Source organism: Puma concolor, chromosome B2 (genome assembly GCF_028749965.1).
Source record: "Puma concolor isolate L17-30 chromosome B2, mPumCon1.1.hap2, whole genome shotgun sequence".
NCBI lineage: Eukaryota > Metazoa > Chordata > Mammalia > Carnivora > Felidae > Puma > Puma concolor.
The window spans coordinates 132,878,383-132,893,126 of record NC_141671.1 but is presented as its reverse complement, the minus strand read 5'-3'; the positions used below and the strand labels follow the sequence as shown (position 1 = coordinate 132,893,126).

Here is a 14,744-nt window from a genome sequence, read left to right as displayed (position 1 = left end):
CTCCTCATTACCACTCAAGGCAACCAAAGTGCTGCAGGAATCCAGAAAAATAATCAATTCCCTTTGTTGGTTTCCAAATGGTATGGAAAGTGCTCACTGCCGGGTGGGTGCGAGCCTGATGGCACGAGGAGGGGATCGTGAGCAACATTGTGAAAGATGACAATGATGACGATGTGCTCTCTGCTAGGCACATCTCTCATGTCCTCTGGCGTTGAACTTGATAACCCCGCAAGGGAGGTTCCATCATTACTTGTTCCACGGAGGTGGAAATCAAGACTCAGTGTAACTCACTCAAGGTCACCAAGTCTGGGCAGAACTGGCTCTCGAACCCAGGCAGCGTGCCTCCAGAGCTCCTACTCTTAACACCTGCACTCTGTGGTCTTTCTTGTTTATCTTCTGAAGAGGGACCATGAGTAGCTAAATGTGGCTGGAGCAGAGTTTATGTGGAGGGAGGTGGTGGAAGAGAAGTCTGGAAGTAGTAGCTGGAGCAAAGCTGTAGGGGGCCTTGAACCCTTTGCTGGAGGGTTAGGACTTCACTCTGCACAGCGGACAGCTGTTGTGGGGTTTTAGGAAATGACCTAATCTATCTTGTGTTTCAAAATGAGGGTTGATAACACTGTGAAGAAGAAGGAGAAGGGAGGCGATGGGCATGTAAAGCTAGCCAAAGAAAATGGAAAAGAGAAACAGGGCTGGGATATATTTCAGAGGCATAACTGGCAGAATTAGACAAGGGCATGGAGCTTGTGACCTGAGCAGTCTGTTAACTGAGACAGAACACGGAGGAGATAAACACAAAGAATTCTTAGAGCTACTTATGTTTTTATATTCACTAAGTCTTAGATTCACTATATTCAAATAATACTTATTATCCAGCCATAAAGATAAGTATTCTGTTTAAATAGTTTCCTGAGCAGATATGGAAATTAGATATTCCTCCTTCCAGTCTAACCGAGATTTTACCACCTCCTGGTAAACTCAATTTATCAAGTCAATTAAAATATCTGTAGTAAAGTGCGTACCTATGTTTCCCTGCAACTGCTTTCGCAGGATTTAGAGTATTATGGGAATCCTGAGTCTAGAATTATAAATTAAATTTTTCACTTACATTTGCCCCCTAGAAGGAAAAAAAAAAAAAAAGAAACTACCTTTCTGGTAAATTATTTTTAATTTTAACTTATATAAAATATATACTATTCTGATTGTGGCTCACTTTTCCTTGGAGTCTTCAAAGCTCAAATTCAGCAACTGAGAACAAGCATCCATCCTTCTCGATAAAAGTCAGCAGGGTTCTGACAGAGGTAGTGTGGTGAACCCCACCCTGGAAGGCAGGAGACATGTTCTCACTTACTTCTGTAGCAAGAAAATCTCGAAGACACCACCACACTCCCCTGAGCCTGCTTCCTCAATATTCTCTGGTGGCCATTCATTTTTTTTTTTTTTTTTGGCTCTATCATGCATATATTCAACAAGTATACATTGAGTGTCCACTATATGCATGTCTGTATCTCTCTTACAGAGAATTAGCCAGTTTCCATCCTCAAAGAGTTTTCAGCACAAGTATTGCAAGGTAAACAATTGTGATTTTTAAAAATTAATAAAATGGGGCACCTGGGTGGCTCAGTCGGTTGAGCGACCGACTTCGGCTCAAGTCATGATCTCACAGCTCATGAGTTCGAGCCCCGCGTCGGGCTCTGTGCTGACGGCTCAGAGCCTGGAGCCTGCTCAGGGTTCTGTGTCCCTCTCTCTCTCTGCTCCTCCCCTGCCCATGCTCTGTCTCTCTCTCAAGAATACATAAAACATTAAAAAATTTTTTTTAATTAACGCAATATTGAAAAACCACAATGCTATCTCAAGGAAATGATCTATGTTTTGAAGACAAAGTAACCAATCCACTTAAACATACGTAAAATGTTCAATATTCATTACCTGAGTAATAACTCACTTTTTAGACTTTGTGAAAATGGATAGACTCAGGAAACTAAGAAAGAAAAAAACAATCAGACGGAATCAAGAGTCCCTTTTTTGTCTTTGGTGTCATTGTACCACATATTTGTAAAAAGAGATCTGAATCCAATGCAGAGCTACCAGAAGAGTCCCGATTCCCTCTGGCCCTGACTTTTATAATAATAACAATAACAATAACAATAACAATAATAATAAATTATTTGTCATCAGGTAAACTATGGTGCAGCCTCTGTAATGTCAGAAATATATGTGCTTCTGACCACCAAGCCCTCCATAATCCATGGGCTGCAGACAGAGCAAGGGCGGGCCTCCTGTGGGGCATATGGGATGTGTTTTCTAGAAAGCAATGCAGGAGGGCTGCTCTGGGGCAGGCTTTGACAGCCTGTCTCATATGCGTTTGTCTTCACTGGCAAGGCACCGTTTCTAGAAGGAGTGTGTCTGGGGTCCTGCTTCCAAGCACAGGGTGACTATGGGAGCCTGGTTGCTTCTAACAAGAAAGTGCCCACTGTCCCGACTGGGCCTGCGGGACTGCAGCTGTCAGCTCAGCTCAGACAGAAGTGCCTTCTGCTCTGAGCTTCAGGGATCTGTGCAGAACACGATTTCCACAGGATAACACAACAAACTGGCTCTACTGTGCTCTGTTTTGTTTATGCAGAAAGAACCAATATTTTCCTCAAGCTGTCATCTGAATATGAATGACAGCAGAGAAGCCAAGAGATTCTGGGCTCCTGATTCATTGAAAGCTGAGACCTGACTCTTAGCAACAGCTAGCCCACGGCCTGGGTAATGGCGGAAGCTCAATAGATATTTGTTGAATTTATTAATTCGTGATTTAACAAGATAAATTTATTAATTTATAGACCTAGGCCTAGCGTAGTATCTGGCACATGGCAAGTGTCACTGAATATTTGATGAGTGGTTGAACCAACTGCAAAGTCTGCAATGCAGTTCAAGTTCCAGCACCAGACCCGAGGTGACTTCATGAAGCAGATGAAGTTGTCCCACCTCTTCCGTCCTCACTTGCAGCCCTTGCGCGCGCTTACCATGCTCACCCCAGACAACCTGTCTACATGCAGTGTGGTCCCCAGCCCAAGAGCCTCAGTATCACCTGGACATGTGCTAGAGATGCTAATTCCCAGGCCCCACCCCAGACCTACTGAACCCGAAGCTCTGGGCATGGGGGCTAGCAGTCTGCTAGGGCAAGTTCTCCAGGTGGCTTTGATACTAAAGTTTGAGAACCGCTGCTTGGGTTTTGTTTTTGAGAATCACCCAGGAGTGCTTGCCGATCAGGCATTCCAGTCGCTCCTCTAGATCTCAACAATTCCAATCTCTAGGGCCGCAGCCGGGGCATCTGCATTTTGAAGAAGTGATTTTTTTTTTAACACAGTAGAACCACTCCCCCAAAGCTTTGCTCTCTTCTCATCAGTTTCTGCAGAAGCTACTACCAGATTAGATTTATTCTATAAATTAACTCAATAAGTTAATACCCAGAGATATTTTATTTTATTTTATTTTTAAATTTTTTTTTCAACGTTTATTTATTTTTGGGACAGAGAGAGACAGAGCATGAACGGGGGAGGGGCAGAGAGAGAGGGAGACACAGAATCGGAAACAGGCTCCAGGCTCCGAGCCATCAGCCCAGAGCCCGACGCGGGGCTCGAACTCACGGACCGCGAGATCATGACCTGGCTGAAGTCGGACGCTTAACCGACTGCGCCACCCAGGCGCCCCCTTTTTTTTTTTTTTTTTTTCAACGTTTATTGAGATATTTTAATGTTTAACAGGGAACTAAAGGTCCCCTGTCCTAAAAGAATAATGTGTCACCAACAAGGGAAATTCACATCCTGCCTTAGGCAGGAGAGGATGAATGGCCTGATTTCTGACACAAGGGAGGAGCAAGGGCAAAGTCAATCCCATCTTGGCTACTGTGTCTTTAGAATTCAGCTATTTAAATAAGATGAGGCCCACAAAGTTCAACCTGCAGATGTGTGGGATTTTTTGTGGCAATTAAATATGCTTTATAAATAGAAAGCTAGTATATAAAAATCTGAATTGCTAGCATTTCTTGAAACATTGAAACCTTTGGCACACTGAGCATAGATTCCTACATGGTAAGAATCAACTAGACCTGGGTAGCTGTGCTCCTTCTAAGTTACCGGTCCCCACCATTCCCAAGTGCAAACCTTAATCTTACTGTGGCCCACTTCACTGTCTTATGTTGAGTTCCTGCTCTCTGTGGACTTTGGAGTTTGTGACTTCTGCCATTACGTGGACTTGCCACCATCCCCTCAGAGGGAAGCATCTGGGGAAGAAAATGGGTCCCGTTAGGTCCAAGAGAAGGGAGGTACAACGTGCATACCCAAGCCAGTCCAGTTCCCTTTATATCACTTAAAATAATGATGATGCTATTGCTACCATCTGACCCTTGTTGGTCAGGTGTGTGTCCATGTAAAATTTTGTAACCGTAAGAATTTTAATGGGTTTTTCTTGTCTCCTCAGTTCAGGTCAGGAGGATTTGCTAGCTTCCCATTCCATGGAGGGTTCTTGACATACTGAATTTCTTTTCAGAATTCTGCATAGCATTTTAATGCATTCGTCAAGTTGCAATATTTTCCCACCAAAATTAAATAAGTATTTTATTAAAAATATTTTTCACGTTTTAAAGTTGAATCAGCATTCACTTCACCTAGTATTTATTTGATTATGAGAATGGCCATTTTTAACCAAGCATGTAATAAGACAAAACAAATTATAGCTGCCCACTTAATAGCATTTCCCCCACGTACCTTTCAGAAGTATTATACTGCTTATACTATTATTATATTATGCATATGCATTAATAACTAACCTTATAAATTTATGTTATCTGTTCCCATATAATAATTCCTCCCACCAAATATTTCTGGAAGCCTCAAAGCATAAAGCATATGAATTAAACAAGTAAATGTAGCATCTGCTATTACCCTTCTTTTCCTGCTCTAGTACCTGTTCATTGCTTTATATTTATTTCATTAGAAATCTGGGAGTGAGGAGATTTAAATTCATGAGCCCTAATAGCCACTCTGAAGTGGAGGATAAGTAATAAGTCTTTCTCATGATAGAGTAGGTAGGTTGAAAGACATAGCGCTTTCCCACTGCTGACTTTTACAGTTCTGAAGTAAGGTAACCTTTATTTTCACAGTCCTACTCCAATGGGCCTCCTTTATCTGAAACAGTAGGGCGTCATTGAGCAACAAGAATACAAAGACCTGAAATTATCCACACACATACTGATCACTGTCCACTTTTGGCAGGACTAACCACTTGACCCTCTTCATCAACAGGATTTTTCTATTCCAGGAAACTCTTGCCCATGAAGATAAATTTGCAGAAAACATCATTGCTCATTTTGGAAATTTCTCCAAAATCTTATTTCACCTATTACCAGACTGACCAGCTTTTCAATAGATAGCATCAAATGACAGTTTACTCTCTGAGATTCTTGGAAACCTCACCATAAACCCCTTTTTGTGCCGTACCGTCAATTTTATTTTTTATTTCTGTTTTACTGATGTATAGTTGACAAATTAAATGGTCAGATATTTAAAGTGTACCTGTGATTATTTGATATACATATACATTGTAGAAGGATTTCCATCATCTAGTTAATTAACTCACCCACCTCTTCACATATTTATCCTTTTTCTTTTCTTTGGTGAGAACATTCAGGTTCTACTCTCTTAAAAAATTTTAATATACAATACAGTGTTATCAACCGCAGTCACTATGTCACACATTAGGTCCTCAGACCTTATTCATCCTAGAACTGAAAGTTTGTACCTTTTAAAAAAATTAAAAAAAAATTTTTAATTTATTGTTGAAAGATAGAGTGTGAGCAGGGGAGGGGCAGAGACGGAGGGAGACACAGGATCCAAAGCAGGCTCCAGGTTGAGTTGTCAGCAATGAGCCTGACACGGGGCTCAAACTCATGAACCATGAGATCACGACCTGAGCAACTGAGCCACCCAGGCGCCCCTGAAAGTTTGTAGCATTTTACCAACCTCTCCCTATTTCTCTCCTCACCCTCCACAATCCGTGGCAACTACTTTTCTACTCTGTGTCTCTATGAGCTGACTCTGCCTGGCTTATTTCACTTAACATAATTCCCTCAAAGTCCATCCACGTTGTCACAAAGAGCAGGATTTCCTACTTTTTAAAGGCTAAATAATATTCCATTCTACAAATATACCACATTTTCTTGATCCATTTATCTAATTACAGACAATTAAGCTGTTTCCATACCTTAGGTATCTGTGTTCTTATGTTCATAGAAAGCATTGTTTGTTATTGTATCATGATTCTTACCCAGTCTTAACCCTAAATCAGACTACAAAGCCCCCCAAAAATCCTAACTGCCCTCCCTTCTCCTTGACCTTGTGAATAATAAGCTCAGAATTCCCTGATTATCAGAGCTTTTTAGTGATACTTCAAGAGTGCTTGCATTCAACACTCTGGAAGACCAGACTCGTAACCAGCCTCTTGGTTGGTATGTTTACTGACAAACTTTATCCCAACTCACCCTTCACAAAAGCTTCTTATCCTATTTCAATTCACTTGGTTTTGCCCTGCTGAGATAGGAAATTGTTCAGCATTGGATTTCACTCTGAAGCTGCCTATGCCTGCTCAGCTCTTGGTCAATGATGCTGTCACCTCCCTGCTCAACAGCATTTCATTTTCCTTAGCTTTGAACTTCTGATGGAAGAAGAATTAGCTTAGTTAGTCACAGAGTAAGCCTAATTGTGACCTTATCGCATAAATACATACTTTAGACACACATTACTCACTGTTTTTATTTTCAGGATATAATTGCAAATATAAAGGAATGCACCCCTAGGCCCTTGACAGAATCCAATGTTGTGATATGCTGGGCCAGACTGGTAGGTTTACCCCAAAAGCCAATTCCCTTCAGAGGGAGTGATCCCTCTCCATATGCAAAGGTGGAATGCTTTAAATACCTTAAAGGTGATTGTAAGAGTCATAACTCATTAATTCAATGTGGTGTTTTGTTTTTGTTTTTGTTTTTGTTTTTGTTTAGCAAGTATGGTATACATATCAGGGAGGTCTTGTGTTCAGTCTTGGGTGTGCAGAGGGAACAGAATCAATGCAGTGTCTCCATCATGGAGTTTGGTCTAATAATGACAACCATGAGAAAAATGTTTGCAAAAGTTCTGCCTACACTTCAACTGTACAAAGTTCTATGGGGGAAATAGGGCTGCAAAGGTAATAGAGGGGGACCTAGCTAAGTCTGGCAACTTGGGGAAACTTGTTCTAAGAAAGGGACCTTTAAAAACTATTTGATCCTATCTGCCTTCACTGGGAATCTTGAATGTTATGGCATTAACTGAAAAATGATATATGTTATTTATTTTTGGTTGGTTGGTTTAGATATGCATTATGATAAAATTTTACAGGCTATCAAAAAAAAAAAGAAAAGATTTGACACATTGTAAGTTTTCAGGTAAGGCTCTTATATAGGTTTCTGTGGTTGAATGTGCTAGTTATTACTGATGAGTGTTTTTTGGTTTTTGTTTGCTTGTTTGTCAATTTAGATATCCCTTTGTACATGAGAGAAATGTCATGATAATCCTCAAATTTCAAGTCCAAGTTTTCTATTCCATCTTCTGACATATTATAAAATTAAGTTTAGGAACTAAAACATCACTTAATAATTCCTTCTAATTTTCATTTAGATATCCTTTAGATATTCAATTCTGTTTTATTTGTACTATTTTTACCTTTCATGTACTATTTTTTTCCTATTTATACTGGACAGAAAATGTCACAAAATGACAGGGCTCTGGAACATCCCGGGGAGGTTAGACAGATTGCATTATATCTGTTTAGAAAGCACAAATGAGGACTTCATGAATATAAATTAGTGTTTTATTTTTTCTAGTGTCACATATGATAAATCAGTTTCCTGGCAAGTGACAGTGATATGAACAGTAAAACATCTCCTCATCTCTATGCAAAATAAAGGACTTAATAAGATAAATAAAAGGAGAACCTGAGAATGAAAAGAAAAGCATTCTTGTCTTAGATGAATATGAGGGATGGGTAGCAGAGGAGGCAGAGGGTTTCATAATCAGTTGATTCCCACCTCACCATAGAAATCGGGCAACAAGATTGGTTTGACCACTGAAGCCTTCACTAATATTTTGAAAGATAAAATATTAAAATAATTTATTTTCTCAGTTAATTCTCATAATTTTCACCAACATCTAGAAAGCAATATGATAAAAAGAAAGAATGAAAGAAGGAAGGAATGAGGGAGGAAGGGAGAGAGAGATAGAGGGGCCTTGTCTCCTTAGCCACCTAGACACTCAGACTTAGTATTTCATTTTAATAAAGCAAATTACCCAAAGTTTACATTTCAGAGGAGCTGATTCCTATCTAAGGAAAGTGAGGATTTTATTTACAAGTGTATTCTAAAAAAATCATTTGGGGGAATAACTGGAAAGCCAGTATGTAAATATATGGACATTCAAATTCATATAAGCTGGAGATTATTTGGTCTTTAGGATAGAATTCATAAAGAAAAAGACTGAGGAATCTGTGCCTATATAAGTTTATATGAGTTAGGTATTAGCAGTCTTTATGTTATTAAATTATTTCCAACTCGTCCATTTCCTTTTTCCTGTCTACTCGGTACACCTCCATCTTCTCTACAGCTATCCCATGAGATCGGAAGGTACATTATACTAATTCCAGATTCAGCTACCTTTCATTAAAACTTTTCTCTGCAAGGATTTCTTGACAACCACAGAAACATATGGAACTCAGAAACCCTAACATCTTAAAGTTGAATCAAACTGATTGAAGTTCTTCATAAAGTAACTCATCTTTTTGAGGCATAAGGAAATATTTCCTCCAGGCTTTATGATGGATATGCTCCCTGGGTCAATAACATGTTTCTGCTTAACTGCTCTCTCTTTCTTTGTTTTCTTTGGATTTCCAGTTCAGGAGCAAGATAATCTCCCAATCAGACATATTACCTCAACTTTGACATCTTCTATTTTTAAAGTCTGGATAACATTTTGCACATGAACGCTAATGAAGCAATTTATCTAAAGAAAACAGTAAATTGGACTCTGAGAAATTAAAAGAGACAATTTTAAAATGGGAAGATAATACCTTTATCTTTTACTGGTGCAGTAGCTTCAAATGAGAGCCAAGAAGTTTTATCAAGTGGCTGAGCTACTCATCAGGAAAGGCTAGGTTCTTGGCTTCTCCAGGATCTCATTTGGCTTCTGAAAACATGGCTAAATACACTTTAAACATTTTCACCTTTGTCAGGTTTCCCATAACACTTGAAGTATGCTTGAAGCTAGAAAAATGAAGATGTCAGTCTTCAACAACACATAAATGATGATGGACCTCACTCATTTTGCCCTAGAATTATTTGGTTAAGCTCCCATATCCGCTTCATCACCTTTTCTTTTTTTTAACCCTTAAGAGCGTATAAAGTTCTTATCATAACAAATGAATTCAATTTGATTATTTGTTCCTGAGGTTTTAAATGTTGTTCTATCACACACTCCTTTATGTTAACAGATTGGAGTAGATCTGGGCTGTCCAATCCAGTAACCACTAATTACATGTCGCTATTTAAATTTAAATGAAAATTAATTAAAATTAAATAAAATTAGAAATTCAGTTGTTCCGCCACATCAGCTGCATTTCAAGTGCTCAGTAATCCTATGTGGGTATTGGCTATTGAATTGGCCAGTGCAGAAATAAAACTTTTCCATTTTCACAGAAAATTACATTAGACACTACTAGATTAAATGATTAAAGAAATTAATTAATTCTTCAATTCAACTGGGATCAGATATTTTCAGTATATTTTTAAACTTCTCAACTTTTTTAGAATATAGCCATGCTTCTTACAAGCATATAGCTAGGCTAGTGTCCAACGTAAGAGATGAATTCAGTGTCCATAGAAGAGTCTATCGGTCTGCATGAGCAGACATAGAAAGAAGATGCCATGCCAAAAAAAAAAATTGGACTGTCTGGAAGATGAAGGACATCAGGTCAATGAAGTTCTTTTTTTGTGAAGCTGAAATCATGGTGCAAGTCAGTGGGAAGAACAACAGAGCCAGATGGATCATGAGGAAGGTTAAATAATCAAGTTGCTGATAATCAAGGTAAGGTGAATTCATTTTGCATTGGGATGTACCCTAATCCAAAGACTAATGTTCCTGTAAGATAAGGCAAATGTGAACACAGACACACATGCAGGAGACTACCAAGTGATGATGGAGGCGGAGATTGGATGTGGCTACAAGCCCAAGGAACAGCAATGATTGTCAGCAATACCAGAAGCTAGGAAGAATCTAAGGAAAGATCCTCCTCTAGAGGCTTCAGAAACAAGCCCTGCCAAAAACTTGATTTCAGATTTCTAGCCTCCAGAACTCTGAGATGGTAAATCCATTTTACTCTAACCTACCTCGTTTGTGGTCATTTGTTACAGCAGCATTAGGAAACTAATACACCCAAGTATGTGTCATACCTCATTCCTACTGTAGAAAGTGCCTCAAGGGAGACCAAGATTGCACCACTTTACTGAGTTACCAGCCCAGTGTTGAGGCACCTGCTCTATTCAAGGCAGACTGCCCTTCAGCAGACAAGGTCGATATTAGAATGGCAAGACCAACTGAGCTTTCATGATCTGATATGGCAGCAATAGAGTGAAAAACAGAATAACCAGGCCTGACTCTTTGGACTGACTTGGGCTTACAAAGCATCCCTGAAGTTGTTGCAGTTATTACAAGAGAGAGATCCCAGACAGAGAAGAGAGATACTCTTGTAACAGGTGGGGTATGGGGTCAGAATCATCTAGTTTGAATATGAAAAAAATATGATCTTCTTTGGTAACCCAGGGTAATAAAGCAGGATATAATTCTTTCCTACTTGTCAAACTATACACCCAGTTCTTAAAGAATCAAACCCAAGGGGGCACTGGGGTGGCTCAGCCGGCTAAGCATCCAACTCTTAACCTCAGCTCAGGTCAGGATCTCGGAGTTCATGGGTTCACGTCCCGCATCAGACTCCATGCTGACATCATGAACCTGCTTGGGATTCTCTCTCTCTCTCTCTCTCTCTCTCTCTCAAAATAAATACATACACATTAAAAAAATCCAACCCCAGGACACTGGGGAAAGAAAACATTCTTTACTCTTCTTTAGGATCAAAAGGAATAAGAACAAAAAGCCCATATAAAGATAATATTGTAACGGGCTAATTTTAATATTTCACTTTTTTAACATTTAATTTTTATGGAAAGGTATATAACTTAATTTGTAATATATTTAAATCATTCTCTAAGCCATATCAAAACTGTAGTTCTCAGGTAGCTACAATCTGGACCTAGATACCTATACTAATAATATCTGCCACTCAGTCTCTGGGCCACTAGAATGCAGGCCTTTGGTACATCAGGAGGTCCTGTAAATGAGCAACATGTCTCTGGAAATACTCTTGGAAATTCAGAAATAAAGTTTATTCTGTGGGCATCAGGCTAGATCTCTCCAACTACCCACTTCATATAAGAATGAGCCTCGGGGTGCCTGGGTGGCGCAGTTGGTTAAGCGTCCGACTTCAGCCAGGTCACGATCTCGCGGTCCGTGAGTTCGAGCCCCGCATCAGGCTCTGGGCTGATGGCTCAGAGCCTGGAGCCTATTTCTGATTCTGTGTCTCCCTCTCTCTCTGCTCCTCCCCTGTTCATGCTCTGTCTCTCTCTGTCCCAAAAATAAATAAACGTTGAAAAAAAAAATTAAAAAAAAAAAAAAAAAGAATGAGCCTCAATGGTCCTTCTACTAAGACCCTTGCTTTTCTTCTTTCTTTCTTTCAGACAGGAAGTAAGGTTTATTGGTGGGCATGAATAGGGAAGGGCAGTGCCGAGGTTTTCATGAGTGCAGAACCTGCCATTTGTCCAAGGGGCCATCATTAGGGATGTATTTGATCCCACAGCCATCTGGGATAAGCCACTTTTCAGCCACCATGTCTTCAAATTCGTCTACATTAAACTTAGTAAAGCCCCACTTCTTGGAAATATGGATCTTCTAGCAGCCAGGGAACTGGCCCTATGTAGAGCCTGAGTCACATGCTCCTTGTTCTGCAAGTTGGTACAGATGGTCATGATGCTTGGCCAATGTGGACCCTGATCACTGTGCCCTATGGCTTTCCAAAGGCACCCTGCATACCTGTCTGGAGCCTAGATTGGAGATAGCATGAGGTCAAACATCAATGTCCATTGAAAAGGGCCATCTCCAAGGTTCCTTAGGGCAACCCATACATTCAACAGGCTGCATACACTACCAAGGAGGCTATTGTTTGCAGCCATTGCACACCAGGCTCCCATGAGGAAAGATTACAGTCGACTTAATTGGCTGCAGAAGACCCTTGATTTTCTGTGGCTTTCTAGCTCTCTACAGGGTTAGTGGCTATCCCTGAGGGTTCAGCTGGCTGGCTTGGGGAGCTGAGGCCTTCAGTCTTTCTTCTTCCTCCCCATCTCTACCAGATATATTCCCACAGTTCTTGGTATCAGCTTCCACCATCCTTCCAACTAAGAACCTGGCAACCTCCACTTGACCCAAGAAGACCTCTTCCCCCAAAGGGCTGTGGACAACACTTATCTCATAGAGCTGTGACGCCTGGGCAGGGCTTCCAGGTTGTCACATACTCATTGATCTGGTCTCCTGTTCCCTTCTCAAGAGGAAAGAAAGAAGCAAGCAGCCTTACTGTCTTAGGCTTCCCCCATTTCACCTCAGTCCATGGTCTGGTCCTGCTTTGTTCATTTCTGTCTTGGAGGATGATTTATAAGGCAGCACAGCTGCAGCCCCATCACTGATACAAATGGCAGGGATCTATTTTATATATGGGAATTATTGTTTAAATTATGCTGTGTGTTTTGAACCTATTTTATTACTCTTGATGTTTCTTTAATGTTTTCGGAATTGAAGTGGAAAAGTATGCATGATTAAGCATGTTAATCCACCAATGGAATTATGGACCACCAAACAGTTCATCGTTTCTTCTAGTTAATGTGCTGGAATCTTAGGAAAAGAAAACAGACACACAAAGTTTTTGGCCAGTGACTGAATGTGCCATTCAAACTACAGTGATGCCAAGAAAGGTTTGCTTTTGCCTTGGTTCATTGACAGGAAATTATTGGAACATGCATGAGCAATTTTTAGTTTTATATTATCTTTTCTTTTGTGATGTTGTATCAACTTTCTCCAGCCAAGTGTCCCAATTCCAGGCAATACCAATGGAAGATACGTGCAAAGATGTGCCGTATTTTAAATCACCAAAAAGATTTGTAATTAAGTATTAGAGGAAACTTCTATAAAAAGTCAGTCAGTTTTATGCTTAAACATTGAGGTACAATATCGTATCCTTTTCTTTTATTTTACCTACTATTTTACTTATTCTTTATCTTTTCATCTCCTCCCCTCCTAGTTTTCAATACCTGGAATGTTTTGCTGTTAATGTGGTTGTATAAGGTAACTTTTATTCTAAAATATACTGCTGGCCACCATCATGATGAAGTATCCCAAAAGTGAATTTTCCTCACTGAATTCTACTCCTGAAAGCAATATTGCACTACATGTTAACTAACTAAAATTTAAATTAAAAAAATAAATAAGTCAGAAATTGATGGAACTATAAAGAGAAATAGAAAAAAATTACAATGCTTCAAAATATCCTCCTAAAAATTGAGAATTACATCTTTCTTCATGAAGTTGACTTGTTTTGCTTTCTTTAGAAATACCAATGATATGAAAAATGTTTTAAAATAAATTTCTTAGTATTAAAAAAGTGAAATTTCCTGTTGCACAGAGACAGATTATTTTTGGCAGAATCAGCAAAAATTTTGGTTACACTAATCACATTTTTCTGCACAACAAAATCAGAAGCAATATTTTTGGATCCCTGTCGATTGTGCCTCCATTTATACTGGCAGCAACAATTGACAAAAGTTACCATCATAGTACTTCTCAGAAGCAATGGCCAGAGTGCAGGGAATCACTGATTTTATATAAGGGCCACTCTCAGAATCAAGGGAGAGGGTTAAAAAGTATCTTTCAGAAACTGAACCTAACAAAAAGAAAATAAAATAGATTCTGGTCTCCTGTGGAATTCTTTGCAGAAAAAATCATATTCTAATAGATATTTCATCAAAAATATTGCTGATGAGAACACAGTGTTTTGTAAACGCTGTATGTTCCAACCTCCATCGAAAATGCAATAAACACAAGGAAAGCTAGATTTGATTATTTTTTAAAAAATGTTTAAAGTTTATTTATTTATTTTGAGAGAGAGAGAGAGAGAGAGCAGGGGAGGGGCAGAAAGAGAGGGAGAGAGAGAATCCCAAGCAGGCTCCCTACTGTCAGCACAAGCCTGATGCAGGGCTGGAACTCATGAACCATGAGATCATGACCTGAGCTGAAACCAAGTGGCTCAACTGGCTGAGCCACACAAGATCAGCTTAAAAGTTGACAATTTTAAACTTTATTATCATTAGGTAACATTGCACTCATAAAGCCATTTGCTTAAAATGTTAAAAAGAAGGGAAATGGCTTTTTTAAAAACCCGCTAAGTGTTTCTTGGCATCATTCAAGAAAATTTCTGAATCATTTGAGCACCAGAGTATCCTGGTCACCAGTACTTAAGATCAAATTTATTTTACTGTCTTTCTTGGTCAAATAAGAACTTTTCGTAGTGAGATCATGCTC

The 14,744-nt window shown here is 39.5% G+C and overlaps 1 non-coding gene and 1 pseudogene across 1 annotated transcript; both read right to left on the bottom strand.

The window, feature by feature from the left end:
- Positions 1–11,912: 11,912 nt before the first annotated feature.
- Positions 11,913–12,207, bottom strand: LOC147581266 (large ribosomal subunit protein uL16-like; annotated as a pseudogene).
- Positions 12,208–12,267: 60 nt separating this feature from the next.
- LOC112862997 (small nucleolar RNA SNORA70) lies at positions 12,268–12,401 on the bottom strand. The gene has a single exon (XR_003223841.1). It is a non-coding gene; the product is annotated as a small nucleolar RNA SNORA70 (small nucleolar RNA).
- Between the last annotated feature and the right edge of the window lie 2,343 nt (positions 12,402–14,744).